General features: G+C 37.8%; 1 protein-coding gene across 2 annotated transcripts in view; it reads left to right on the forward strand.

The window, feature by feature from the left end:
• Window positions 1-14,276, forward strand: part of TRPM3 (transient receptor potential cation channel subfamily M member 3) — a 406,906-nt gene that overhangs the window by 125,834 nt on the left and 266,796 nt on the right. The window lies entirely within an intron of this gene.

Here is a 14,276-nt window from a genome sequence, read left to right on the forward strand (position 1 = left end):
TCGGGGGCTCAGGACGTGGCTCAGGGTCGCTCCTGCTCCTGCAGCCGCGCATCCTCACCCGCTGCTGGCTGGCAGAAGCTGAGTGAGGGCGGCTGTACCCTGAGGCGGGCGGCCAGGGCAGCCCCTGAGATAACCTGGGGCTGGGCACCTGTGTCAGTGACTTTCCCCACAGCTGCTGACACGGGGGCAGGACAGCTCCCCTTCTCTCTCCTGGTTTTAAGCTGCTGGGAGGGTTATCAGCTGGGCAGGACACTGACTTCCCACTTCTCAAGTTGACAGAGCCCAACATGGCACTCCACCTTGCATTTAGACCCAGAGATTGTGGTGTGTCTGAAAGGTCAGGTATGCTGATTGCATTCCACCTGGGAGTAGCAACTGTATTTTCTCCCATAACTTCCAAATCCCCAATCATTTTCCCACAGTGTTGTTTGAATAAGGTATTCTTCCTTCTTTAATTGGAGTTGATTAGTGGTAATTATTTCAAGTACAGCCAGATGTAACTTTACTAAGTTGTCTTTCTGACTGAGATGAACTGGGAAAAGCAGCACCAAAGCAGAAAATTGGGCTCTGAAATTTGTACTAATAGCACTTCTATTTTACATTTCATTGTGACCAACTCTTATCATGTGGCATTGTTCAAGGCTGCTTTATAAAAACCATTAGACAGGGATAATATTTCAAAGTGGTCTTTGAAAAACTGTAACTATCAAAGTAATTTTTTGTTATCATTGAAACAGTGCAAAGTGTAAAGGACAACTATAGAAAAAAGATATAGCTGTAACTTCTTAGTATTTTGATATTGGTACAAAATACTGATTTTCCAGTTCTTAATGTATAATTGCTTGACACTCTTTTAATCAACACCAGAGGAAGCACATTAAATGATCTAGCTTGAGAATTTCAGTTAATGCATTTAAATTGCACAGAATTTTATGTAGCATCACACTTGTATACATGGCATCTGTTCTTGCTTTTAACTCTCATAAGTATTTTTACATGATGGCCCTTGAGTCATTGCTGTTTGCATAAAAACCTTATACATCGATTGTGCTAGTTGATGTGCATGTGTTAATACATTTAATGGGCCACAAATTAATTTCCATGGAAAACTACTGGCTATCAGAGAAATAGATTGTTTAATCAGTTATGATAAACCTACCATTAAGAATAGGAAGAAAGGAAGTTGAATTACAGTGTTCTAAAACTGCCATACATACAGCAATATGTAACCTTTTTACCACTGTAAATTTATTTACTACTTGACTGTAGCTGACTAATAACAAATTCAAATACATTCATGTTCAAATATGGCCTTTGTGATGCCTCTGAATATATTTTTTTACAGTCTTTTTAGAAAGGATGAACTTCTTTATAAGCACAGGTGTCTGCTTCAGTCGTGGTGGGGCAGAACTGGACATCAGACTTGAGGTCATCTTGTACATATATAATGTAGCTGCATTCCCAAGATTTCTAGTCAAAATACAATGTCACTTTCTGGTAAATCAATCACTCAAGTACCTTCTGTTATGTATCATGGGATCTTACTTATTGGCACATTATTGTAAAAAAATTTCCAAAGATATTATTCATGTTGGTGGTTCTTGATTAAGGCATTCATTTTACTGCACATTTTCTGCTTTTCATGGAGAACTAAAACAAACTGAAGGCAGACTCAAATTATTACTGTATTAGTTAGGTTGAAAGGTTTTGGTTGGAAGGTTTTTGGTATAAGTATTTCAGTACATAAAACATAATACTACACTCTAGAGAACAATGTTTTGTAATATGAAAGAAAAGGAATTTGAATGAAATGTTTATATGTTTACTATGATGTTTTGTTATGAAATCCTTCCCATAAAATTATTATCTTTGACTACCTAAGTCTCTCGTGGTATTTCTAAATTGCATGAACTCTGGCCAAAAATATTTATACAAATGACTAAAACTAGATTTGGCTTATGCAGAAAATTAGCCCTAAAGTTGCCCTAAAACAGTTAAGAAAAAAGAGCAAAAGTTCTGACCGTCAGGACTATTATGTTGCACATACAGGCCATTGTTCCAGGCAAGAAAATGGAGTCATAATCATTCCCATCTTTCAGGAAATTAGGGGGAGACAACAGGCCAGAGAAGACCACAACTGACCAGCTGGGATAAATGCACTGTAAACATCCTTCTCACTTGCTGGCTCTCCTTCAGGAACATCTGCTGCAAAACTCGTGCCATGTCCATATCAACTTAATTTCTGTTATTTTTCTGTCACAGAATTGCAGAATATTCCGAGTTGGAAGGCACCCACAAGGTTCCTCAAGTCTACCTCTTATGAATGGCCTGTAGAGGGATTAACCTTGGTAGTTTTAGCATCACGCTTTAACCAACAGAGCTAATCTCAGGGTGTATCACCATAAAAATTCACAAGATGCAAATAATGGCTGGATTGCAGTCATGGGCTTTCAGAAGAAACTTGAGCTGCTGCATTTTATGGAGGTGTTGAATTTCACTTTAATCTTGTTGGGTAGCCCTCAGCTAGATACCTCCCTACTGGAGTTCCCCCATAACCAGAGCTCCCAAGGTGCTGGTTTGGGTATAGAAATAAGGAATTCACACAGTGCCATGCTGCCTGGTGGTGTGTCACCCAACGATTACGTCTCTGAGGTCAATAAATTCTTTCCTTAGCAGATAGATCATGGAAGGGCTCTATTACAAACTTGACTGCTTTTTTTTGGCTTGACATCTAAAGCAGTAGGCTCTGCACAGAAAAAAAGGTTATAGAGGCTGTAGTTGTTAACACCACTTGAATTCTTTGCAATGTACTGAGCAGTTGTTGAAGTGACTGTATCTCTCTTCCTCAAAGTCTCTTTCCAAAGTAGGTAATGCATTTATTTGACAGCAAAATGCTAGGTAAGTCACTGATGTTTTGGAAAAAATTCATGAAATATATTCCTATTGTTTCCATTCTGTACTTTGGAATTTTCTACTGTGGTAATCTATTATATAAATAATATACTATGACTCTCAAGTCAAATGCAAAAAAAAATGTGTAGCAGAAATGCAATTTTAGTAGTGCTTAGTCTAGTGAAAGCAGGCTCCTTTCCCAAGGTAAAAGAGAGAGAGAAAAAAGGCTTTGTATGCCCAAAGCAGCCAGATGGAACCACAGTAGGAGGCATACTAGTGTAAATACAAGTTTTGTTTATTTCAGGCAATGTACGCTTCACAATTCTGTTATCTTTCTTTACTTTGCTAATTATGACACCCTAATATTAAATTACTAAGTTTTCAGTGACTTTTTTTCTGTTTTCAGTGTTTTTTTTCATAAAGTGCTTATACCTTTTCCTTGTATTAAAAATAGGTTTACTTTATGGCAAGACTGGCTTTAAACCACTACGTAATAATTTTGTTTTCCTTTATGCTTCAGTATAGTCAAAATATTATATATTATGCCATATAAAACACCTCAGGTAGCAAACCATCTTATCTTGCTGCATTCTTCAAAGTAATTTATGTGAGCTGTGCTGTAACAACTTTCTAGAGCTCAAAATATAAATCTAGGTTGTCATGGATACACTCATAAGAAGACTTTCTTTATAAATATGTTACAAGTCTGACAATTTATTTTTAGTATAATTTTCAAAAAAGAAAAAAAGACATAGTATATAACCAGGGCCATTATTGGTTATTCTGATTGCTCTTGAATACATTTCTGTTTCTTCCTCTTCATTATCTCAAAATACCTTTTAATAAGAAGGTTTTTGTGGATGTCAAAATGGCTGATAAAGGGCTTTTTCTCACCTGTGTTACCCCTGCTCTGTACCTAGTATGCCTGAAATGGAATTCATATATTGCTTACCAGCAGTTAGAAAATTTGAGTTTTTAATCTAGCACAACGTTAAGTAGCACTTTCAAGACTGAACAACATTCAGCTGCCATTTTTCTCTCGTATTAGTTAAAATACATACAATAATTATGACATATGGCTGGATAACCTAAATAATGAATGGAACTTTCAAGTCAGGAGATACCTTCTGGTATTACATTTTCCATTTTGCTTCCTCTTCTCTGCTGCATCACTAGTGCAAGGGGCAATGCACTCATAAATAATTTTCTGTTACTGGTAATTTTAAAAGACAAATGTATAAGCCTGTGATAAAAAAAAATGAGAAAAGAAAACAATAATTTATAAGGAAAAATAGATTGATATTCATAGCATAGCAATTCATAGTCATAAAAGTGTACTAAACAAATTATTATTTTAACACATTTTGTCTAGAGTTTGATAAATAGAAAATAGAGGTAATGCTAGTTCAGAGGTCTGAAACTTTATGTGTATTAATATAAAGTAAAACACTCCCACTGAAATAAAAAGCCAAAAAAACCAAAACAAAACAATACTAAAAAACCACCAATCCCAAAAAGACCACAAGCCATTAAAGGGGATAAATTGAGGATTTCCATAGAATAAACAGAAAATCTTATGAATTATCTAAAGTATCACATTTTTTTCCAAGAGTGCATAAATGTTCATATCTCTGGCTTGTTGCATGAATTTTGGTAGAAAACCAGATTGTATTTAGCATTTGTGCAGTACTTTTCACAGAAATACCCTTAACTAAAAATTTCCTAAAAATTCCACATATGAAAATATAATCCCAAGTGCTGACTTCTTGGAAGATTATACTAGACATCAAGTAATTTTGAAAAATGGTTATCAAAGACATTAAAAACATGTGTTTATTATTATTTTCCAGGTAGTTTTTCTCCTAAGAACTTGTGTATGTCTGTCCAGTTTCAACAGTGTTCAGATTCTTCTCTTCTAAACCACCTTAACTACTGTATTGAAATGATATTTAAATCATAGCCACAGATGAATCAGAAAGTCTTTGTTATAATTCTGAAAAATTACTTATGTCCTCAGTATAACAGATACTTTATATGTAACATAGTAGAGGCATCAAGCTTAGTGCCAACAGCACAGGAAGAATCTGTTTGCCTTCTGGGACTAAACCATAAATCACACAGCTGAAATTTCTTACCTAGTATATTAAGAAAGTGCTAAAAACATGAAAGAGCAGGTGAAATCCCACAGTACTGAAGAGAATCTGTTATGAGTTAAGGTTGTCAGGATAACCATTGTTTGATAAAACAGACTATGGCATTACTACATTAGGAAATTGCTGTTTCTCAACATATATTTTTTAGCTTCTAGTACTGAAGAGCCTAAAATACAATATGCATGTGTTATCTTGGCATGTGATTTGAAAATGTTATTAATAAGGATGTGTAAGTATCAGTAGAATTAGTGAAGTACAAATTATGGGACTCAAGCAACAGGGCGCTTTAAAAATAATAAACACGTTGTGCCTATTGAATATTACATAACAGTCTACAAGGGGGACATTGACTTGACAAAGTCTTGCTAGGTAAGCCAAAAAACTCCTCCAGAAAAGCCTTCAGCAGCTTTATATCGCCAGTGGAATCTGTCCATTAAGTATTGGTGTAAGTGTCTAGAATGTTATAGTAGTGATAGGGGAGCCATGAACACAATGCAGTGTTAGACAATGCTCATTTAAAGGCTATTGCAAAGACCAGTTGCATAACTGAGTGACACTTATAAAAAATAATCATCTTCCATTTTCTTTTGCTTTTTTTCCTGTTTCCATGGAATCTGCTTGTCTGTCCTAATAGTTACATATATTTTCTTTGGAGAAGTGAAGAAGTATGGGCAACTTGTCTCCTTACATAAACTGATAGGTAGTCTGTCATGAGTAGTACTATAGTTGTGCTGTACCAAAAAAAACCCCAAAAAAACCCCAACCCCAAAAAAAAGATTCTTCTGCAGAGCAGTTTTATGTTCCACTTTGATGCTGCTGTGTGGTTTAAGAGTTTAGAAGTGCATGAAAAAAGGATTGTTGTTGCTATTCGGTTAGTATGGGGTTTCACAACCAACCTAAAAATTGACATTAAAATTAACAAATTTTGGGCAGATTTTTGGTCTATGAGTGATGGCTTTTCATATAGACTAATTTAATTTTGCTATAAACTGTGAAACAAGTGTTATTCAGTGTAAAGGTAGCAATGAAGATCTAGTTTCTGGTGTTTTAAGTGTCTGTTGTTTCTTTTGAGGATGGAACTACCTATACATTACATCTAAGCAGGAAAAGGGTCCAAATCCTATAACAACAAAAGGGATTTAAAACTAAAATCAGCCTCAGGAAATTGTTAGACGAATGCAAGCTGAGACTACAGCTTATTTGATACAACTGATGTGTTTTTTACTGTTGCTCTCATCTGGCACTCTTTGTGTCACCCATCTATTGCTTCTGACTAGTTAACTAGATTACTGTCTCTAGAGGCATTGACTACTCTTCCTACAGCTTTGATCAGTGACCAGTCCAAAAGCCCCCAAGCTTTGGTTTCTTCCCAACATTGACACTGTATACAAATATATAATAATTGCAACAGACTACATGGAAAACACCATCCAAAGTCTGTTGCTGTCCAGATGTGCCTATAATTGTTCCAGGGGAAATGTAAGTGTCAAATTGCAGGTGTTCGTGAGTCCAAGATATAGAAAGAATATATGTAGACTTGGTATGTCACTTTAGAAATAAATCAAAACAAAATCTACAAAGTGCTGACAATAGACCAAATTAAAGTTATCAGCTTGAAAGTGTATTTTAAAGTAGACCACTGGAGTAATTTGTATCTATTTGAGAAGATAAGTGTGGTTTTGAATAATAGTGCTTGTTGTAGTATTTTTGTCCAGATTTTGTCATTCCTCATTTGTTTAATTTCATTAGGAGCTCAGTGTTACACAATTCCTTGTGTTATTCTGTGCAAGAAAATCACAAATTTCTCAGGAGATGCAAAGGATCACTAGCTCTATAAATTGTCCTCCCATTGCCTAGTAGAAGACATTGCTGCTCAAAATGTGTATGGAAAAATTATTTAAAACTCTAGTCAAGTTTTATTTTTCCATTGAGGCTTAAGTTTCTGTGAAGGATTTCCTAGTGAAAGTTCAAGTATACAGTCAGTTAATTCATAGTACCTGTGTAATAAGCAGAATTTTAGCTCTTTAGCAAGTCCTTTTGCTGTTGTAGGGCTATACATGTTTGTGTTACACTGCTTTGGCAATCCTCCTTGAAGCTGCTTCTGTGGTGCTGCTTGCTGTGTCTTTTCTGGGCTACCAGCCACTGGTGTGCTTCCTCACAAGTGTGAGGGTGCCCCTCTGTGGTATTTTCAGTTTTGGTGACTGAACAGCTTACAGAGAGAGACCCTTCACCATAAGGGCTTGGTGGCCAGTTTCTCAAACCAGTATGAGTAGTGGTACACAGCTAAATGAATAGATGGGGAAAGTACTGAAGGCAATGTAGGATTAGCTGTCTGCACTGATGCATGTTGAAAATCATAAAAATATAGTGAAAGGGAATGTTCAGGAAAGAAGATGGGTCAGTTATGAAATACTAAATGTGCTCAAAGCATCTAAACCAGGTAGCTGCAGGAGGTTTGATCATTGGATGTGGTGTCTGCACTAGGATTCTTCACCTTTGGGAGGAAGACAGAAGTTGTGGGGTTGAGGTAGGCAGAAATGCAGTACCTGTGGAAAATATAATTTGGTTATCTTGGGGTTTTTTATAACCCCATAGCAGAAGGCATTAGAGATTTTTTTGTAATTAATTGCCTCTTTCAAAGGGTAGTAAACTGTTTGCCAGTTCAGCCGTACCCTGTGCTGAAGTGAGGAAATTGCCCTTGCTGCATACTGCATCTGTCTGAGACAAATGAAGAGAAGTACAGAAGTACAAATGAGTTGTTCTGTAGGGTCTTCATTGAAAGGCATAACAGGGTGAATTGCTCTCATGAAGTATCATATTTTTTCTGCATTTTCTGTACCAAAATAATCAAGAGAAAAAAACACAACACCAAAAATAACTTAGTAAATTTGATATCTGAAGGGGAAATTATAAAGATTATGTTATAGATCAAAATTGAGAAAGTATTTACACAAAGTTAAACAACGCAAATAAGAACATGATGGTTAAGATGGAAAGAAGCTTTTAGCATAAGCTAAATCTAAGTGTTTGAGCATCCTTATTTCTGTCATATGCTGCAGAGGTTAAAGAAAAACTTTTCTACATTTAAATTCTATTTGAACTAAGATAGATTGCAATTTTGCATTTTAAAATGTGGCATTTGTACCTAAATAACAATCGACCATTGACATTTCTAGTCCCAAAATATAAGTGTTACATGCCTATGTGTATTACTCTCCTTCAAAGATGAACTCTAAAAGGCTTCAGCCTGTAGCTAAAGCAGAATTTCTGGTTTAATACACCATTCAAAGGTACGGCATTAATATTTAACGGTAGGTAGATTTACAGATACTTAGAGAGCAGCTGAAGATAAACTGGTGCAAATTATCAGTAGCTGTAGAAACCACAAACCACAAAAAATGGTGAAGGCTCCTTGTGACCTATCTGTACATAATTACATTTTCAGTCCATAGTGTGACTTGGAGGCTCCTCCACTTGTGTATTTTGGAACTAGGAACAATCAAACAGGGTGTCTAGAAAAATACTTCTGACAGGGGCACAGTGGGTGTGCTGCGCTGCCCAGTTCATCTGCACTCTCACAAGTCTGCTTCCCCTGGTTCTCTGCAGTACTGTGTGCTGTGATACCTCTGAGATCTCTTGTTGTAGCCCAGCTAGGTGTTTTTCCAGGCAAAAGCCAGATGCAGATCAGTTAGAGAAAATCTCAAGGTGGTAGGCATATAAAATAATCATATTCAATATTCATCACATCCCTATAAAACTTGGGATAAAAGAAAGAAAATAATACCCTTTAATTTGGCTTTTCAGTGAGTTGCCAGAAGACAAGATTTATAGCTACATACAATAATGTTCATATATATGCTTGAAACTATCTATGGAATTGTCTTCATCTACAGCAAGTTATTTAATTAATATTTAATAAGTAGACAGACAACACATTGGTATGTGTATTTCCATGTGGGGAAGAGGGAATTATGAGCATGTGGCAAAAGACCTGTGAAATATCTTGGCAGAGACAAAAGCAGAAAAAATATCTCAGGCATGCAATGACAAAAGATGTGGGAGCAGTGGATTAATTTTATAATTTAATTATCAGTCAAGTTATGAATCAATAAAATTCATGTCCCCTAAGAAGTTATGGCAGACACAAAATTAAGTATATTTTACCCAAACCTTATAACATAAACTTACCTTTCTACCCTCTGATTTTTGTGAGAAATCACATGAAATAGACACAGATAAATTGGAATATGACTATGGTGAAAAATACCTTATTGTTGAATAGAATGCTTTATGTTAATTGATGTACTTTACAATTTTTTAACTTACAGCCCTGCAAAGCGCCTGAATACCAAGGTGAATTTTGATTCTTTATTATACCAATGGAAGGATTTGATAACATTAACTTTGGAACAAGAGCTTCTGAATTATTTCTATTTCTATTGCCATTCTACCATTACCTCCACAAACCTAGGAGGTAGCCAAAATGAAGAACTAGCACCTCCACATCAGCATGTTTGTGCAGTGGACCCATGGTGGCCACTGCAAGCAAAGGTAGCTCTATTTCTAAATGCAATTATAGCTCTATTTTTTTCTGGTATTTGCTATCCCACTGGGAAGTGCAAGCCCTTTGGTCCAAGAGCAAGGAAGCCTTGGCAAAGTGGCTCTCTAGCTACACTCTGAAGATGTTTTTCTTCTTACATAAATTGTATTAAGGGCTTTGACAAAATCCCCACATAATCCTTCTCTCTAAATTTGAGAGATATGGATTTGATAGGTGAACTGTTCAGTGGTTGGGGAGTTGGCTGGATGGTCACATTTAGAGGGTCATAGTCAATTTTTTGACCAACATCTGTACAAGAATTGTTCTCCAGGGGTCTGTGGTGGCAGCAGGATTGTTTTATGTCTTCATCAATGACATGGACAGCAGGATCAAGTGCACTCTCAGTGAGTTTGCAAATGACACCGAGCTGAATGGTGCAGTGGACACACTTGAAGGACAGGGTTCCATCCAGAGGGACCTGGCCAAGTTTGAGAAGTAGGGCCATGGGAATCTCAGGAGGTTTAGCAAGGCTAAGCACAAGGCCTTACACAGGGGTCAGAGAAAGCCTCAGAATCAAAGCAGGCTGGGTGATGAGCAAATCAAGAGCAGCCCTGCAAAAAAAGGACTTGGTAGTGCTGGTGGATGAGAGGCTGCCCTGGGCAGTCACAGCCCAGAAAAACAGTGGTGTCCTGGGCTGCATCCTAAGCAGCATGGCCAGGAGAGCTGGGGAGGGGATTCTGCCCATCTGCTCTGCTCTCTTGAGACCACACCTGAAGTCTTACGTCCAGCTCTGGGGGTCACCAGGACAGAGGAGGGCCACAAAGATGATCACTAGGCTGGAGCACCTCTCCTGTGAAAAAAGGTGGGAAGAGTTGCTGTTATTCAGCCTGAAAAAGAGAAAGCTCTGGAGAGACCCTCAACAGTCTCCCATAGCTGACAGTGCCTATAGGAAAGATGGGGACAGACATTTTGTCATGACCTCTTGTGATGGGAAAAGGGGCAGTGGTTTTTAAGCTGAAGGAGATTGATCTATACAAGATATAAGGAAGAAGTTTTTTAGAATGAGGGGATGTAAAATACTGGCAGAGGTTGCCAGAGAGATGGTTTAATTCTAAGCTTAGGAAACACTCAAAGTCAGGTTGATCAGGACTCTGACCAAATATACTTTAAGTTGTCCCTCTTATTGCAGGGATGTTACACTAGATGACTTTTAAAAGTCCCTTTCAAACCAAACTATTCTATGATTTTATGATTCTGCTCCATGACTTACATGGGAAATCAGGTGTGATATCATGGGAAAACTCTTCTGCCTGATGTTTCTCCACAGGTAGGCAGTGGCCACATAGAAGAGATTTTCTACCATGCTGACCAATACATCTCTCTCATTTACTGGTCCTGCCCTTTCATTTGCACAGCATCTCTTATTTCATAAAGGAATTGTTACTTGGGCTGGATAGGAGATTAGTGTTGGGGTTTGCTTTTGTTTAATACCTTTTTGTTTAATTTTGCTCTCAGGTTGAAAGTGCTGGACATTGCTGATGTTCTAAGAGTGGTCTGGATGCTGATGTGTTTCTCAGAAACTTCATTTTGTAGCATTTCCAGAGATATTAAATTTTACAGTATCTACGTGTAGAATTGTTGTCTTGTTAGATTGCAAGAATCCAAAAAGAGCAGGTCATAAAATGCTTTCCATGAACAATAGGTTTAAGAAGAAGTCTTTTTGTGTTGCAGGAAGCAATGGAATCTGTCTTCTATTTGCTTGTGTCTCCTGTGGTACCAAAGGTGCTCCTTCACAAGAGACAAAGAACTAGATGTGAATACTGATGGTGTAGGGAACATGCTTCAAGGAAAAAATGTTTTAATATGACAATGGCAGCTCTGTCTCTTATATCTAACAGGTCTTAAATGCTAGTGGGATTGCTACATCTTTGCATCTTCTAATAGACCTCAGATTGTAGGAGCTGATCTGATCTGAGAACTTGCTTTATCAAACAAAATATGAGATTCAAACTCTGACTTTTTTACTGTAGTGATAAAATGTCCCCAAACTACATAGCCTCCCCACCAATCATATTCCTAATGTTTCACTACTATTTTTAATAATTGTTGTAAGAATCTGGGGGGAGAAAGTGAACCTTTTAAAAATTTCATTCTGTACTTTACAAATCTTCACCGTCTATACTTACCAAAAATGGGGGTAGAGAAGTGGGGCATGTTAGGAATGCAAAGAAATCTCCTTGCTTCCGTTTCCTTGTATTTACACTTAATAGCCTCAAAATCATTCCAGTATTGCTTATAGGCAAGAGACATACATTAAAAATAAAACTAATTAATGCTTGGCCTTAAGGACAAGCAGTTTAAATGGTCTGCCCAAAGACAACCAAGGATTTTGTGATGGAAGGCAAGCTCCTATCTCATGATAATATCCTGTACATCAGAGCTTCCTCACTGCCACTGACAGAAGTTCATATTCCTGCACTCTGTGCAAGTACAAATGATTAGGCAAGGTACAAAGCCAGACAGTGAATAAGGGTTGGTGTATATTAAACACTGCAGCATATAACAGCTATCATCCCTAAAGTACTGTTTGCAGAAGAAGGCAATGATAGAATTCATCTCAAAGACAGGAAGCTCTTTGGAAGCTAGAAGATACATTGGGATCACTATTATTAGTTTATTAAAGCAATCTGTTATGTTTCTTCATTGTGCTTAGTTCTCTAGCATCTTCAGAGAGTTATTACTCTACTCATTGAAAAGAAGAGCAGTATGCTATGACTCCTTTGTCTTCTTTATGCCAAGCACACAGGTTGAACATTTTCTTTAATCACAGATGCCTAATGCAAAGTGGATGTGAAAGGGAAAAGCTAATGATGAGTATGGTACCTTCCCAGGAAACTGTTTCCTGGACTTCAAAGGTAGAAAAAATTCTCAGCATTACTTGAGGGGGTATGGGATAGGGGGAAGCCATGGTCTTGAGTTCTTGTTTCTGATTTGAGTTCTTTTCTTTCTTTGAACTATGAAACCCTAAAGCTTAATCATTGGATATGATTACCTTTATAGCTGAACAAAGTTACCATGCTATACATCTTCCATGGTGCATGTTATTTTAAGTCAGGATTAATTTTTTTCTACCGGTTTAATTTTATCTCCTTTATATAGCCTTGGAAAAGAAGTTGCAGATACTCATATTTACTTACTCAAGTTTAATTTCACTAACAGTGAAAGGGTTTTTTTTCCTTCTTTCCTAAAAGAAATGCATTCAGAACTCAAGCAAGAGGCATTTAAATAGACATAATTTTAACTAGCTGCTCAGTCACAACTAGAAATACATCTGCACAAGTTTTGTCACTAAGTCATGTCTCCTGGTGTCCTACGCACTCCATTCTACAGACAACTCATGGTCTAGTCCCTGTACATTTGAGGGTCTAGAACTTTGCCATGTAAGAGGGGTGGAACAAGTGTGACCTCTTCTGGTGCATAGTTGGTCTTGCACTTTGTTCTTGGACTATATTCTGGACAGAATAATTTTGAATCCAACATTGAATAAGATCCTTTATACAATTCCTGAGAGGCTACAGCGAAGAGGAGCTGATTGGTATGCCAATGTTCAAAAGAAACAGTAGTCTTCATCTCTTTGCACCTCATTGGACAATTATTCAGCTTTACTGATGAATGTAGATGCAATATTAAGAATAAATTATAAATACAGGTGAAATATATGTGCTTTATGGGGATTAAAAAGATGTGTGAAAATGGCAGATTGATGAATCCTAGCTAAGTAAATTGAATGTGCATTTCCTAAACTCAGTTATGAGAAATTTGAACTTTACTGAGAAGAAGTAAACTTTAAGAAGGTGTTTTCATCCATAATCTGAGTAAAAACTGGTTATTACTGGCAACATGAAAAATTACCATTGCTTTATAGATTGTTTCTTTTACAGTTCCTAACTCTTCCTTCATGTAATCTTCATGGCCTTCCAAAAAAAAATAAAAAAAAAAAAAAGAGAGAGAGAGAGAGAGAGAGGAAAGAAGAAATGGGGGGGGGGGGGAGGCGGGGGGGAAGGGAAAAGGTATTCCTACGTTGGTTGGAGAGCTGCCTGCCGTTAAGAACATCTCCATCATAACATATTTTGCCGTATTTGAATTAACCGAGCAATATTACTTCATGTATGTGTTTTCATGTCTTTGATAGAATTATTTAGTGCGCATATTTAATATTCAAAGGGCTGAACTGGTTTGGCTTTGTCTGGATGCGTATGTTAGCACTCGTGACTTTATAGTACTGCTTCTAACCACTGCCACTTGCCACTAGCACACCGATACTGTGCCAGATCAATTAAACGCTTCCCAGGGCCATTGTATCAGTAAATGAAGAGCGAATTTATTTCACCCCCGTCTGAGTCGCTCTCTTGTCTGAGCCTTGGCCCCACCTCCCCTCATGTCGGTTTCCCTCTCCTCGCAATGCTCTGGGAAAGAAAGTGCAGGTACCCCTCCCTTGCTTTATTTAAATTCGCTTCCTTCTGCCCTGCTTCTGGCCCAGGGCGGCGCACGAGTGAGGCAGGTGGCTCAGCGGCGAGCGCGGCCAGCCCTGCTGCTCCCGGCGGCGGGCGGGAGCGGCCGCTCGCGCTGCATCCCGGTACTCCTGCCGAGCGCGCCCCTCCGCCCGGAGCCGCCTGCCCCGCGCGGGCGGA

This window comes from Lonchura striata, chromosome Z (genome assembly GCF_046129695.1).
Source record: "Lonchura striata isolate bLonStr1 chromosome Z, bLonStr1.mat, whole genome shotgun sequence".
NCBI classification, from domain to species: domain Eukaryota; kingdom Metazoa; phylum Chordata; class Aves; order Passeriformes; family Estrildidae; genus Lonchura; species Lonchura striata.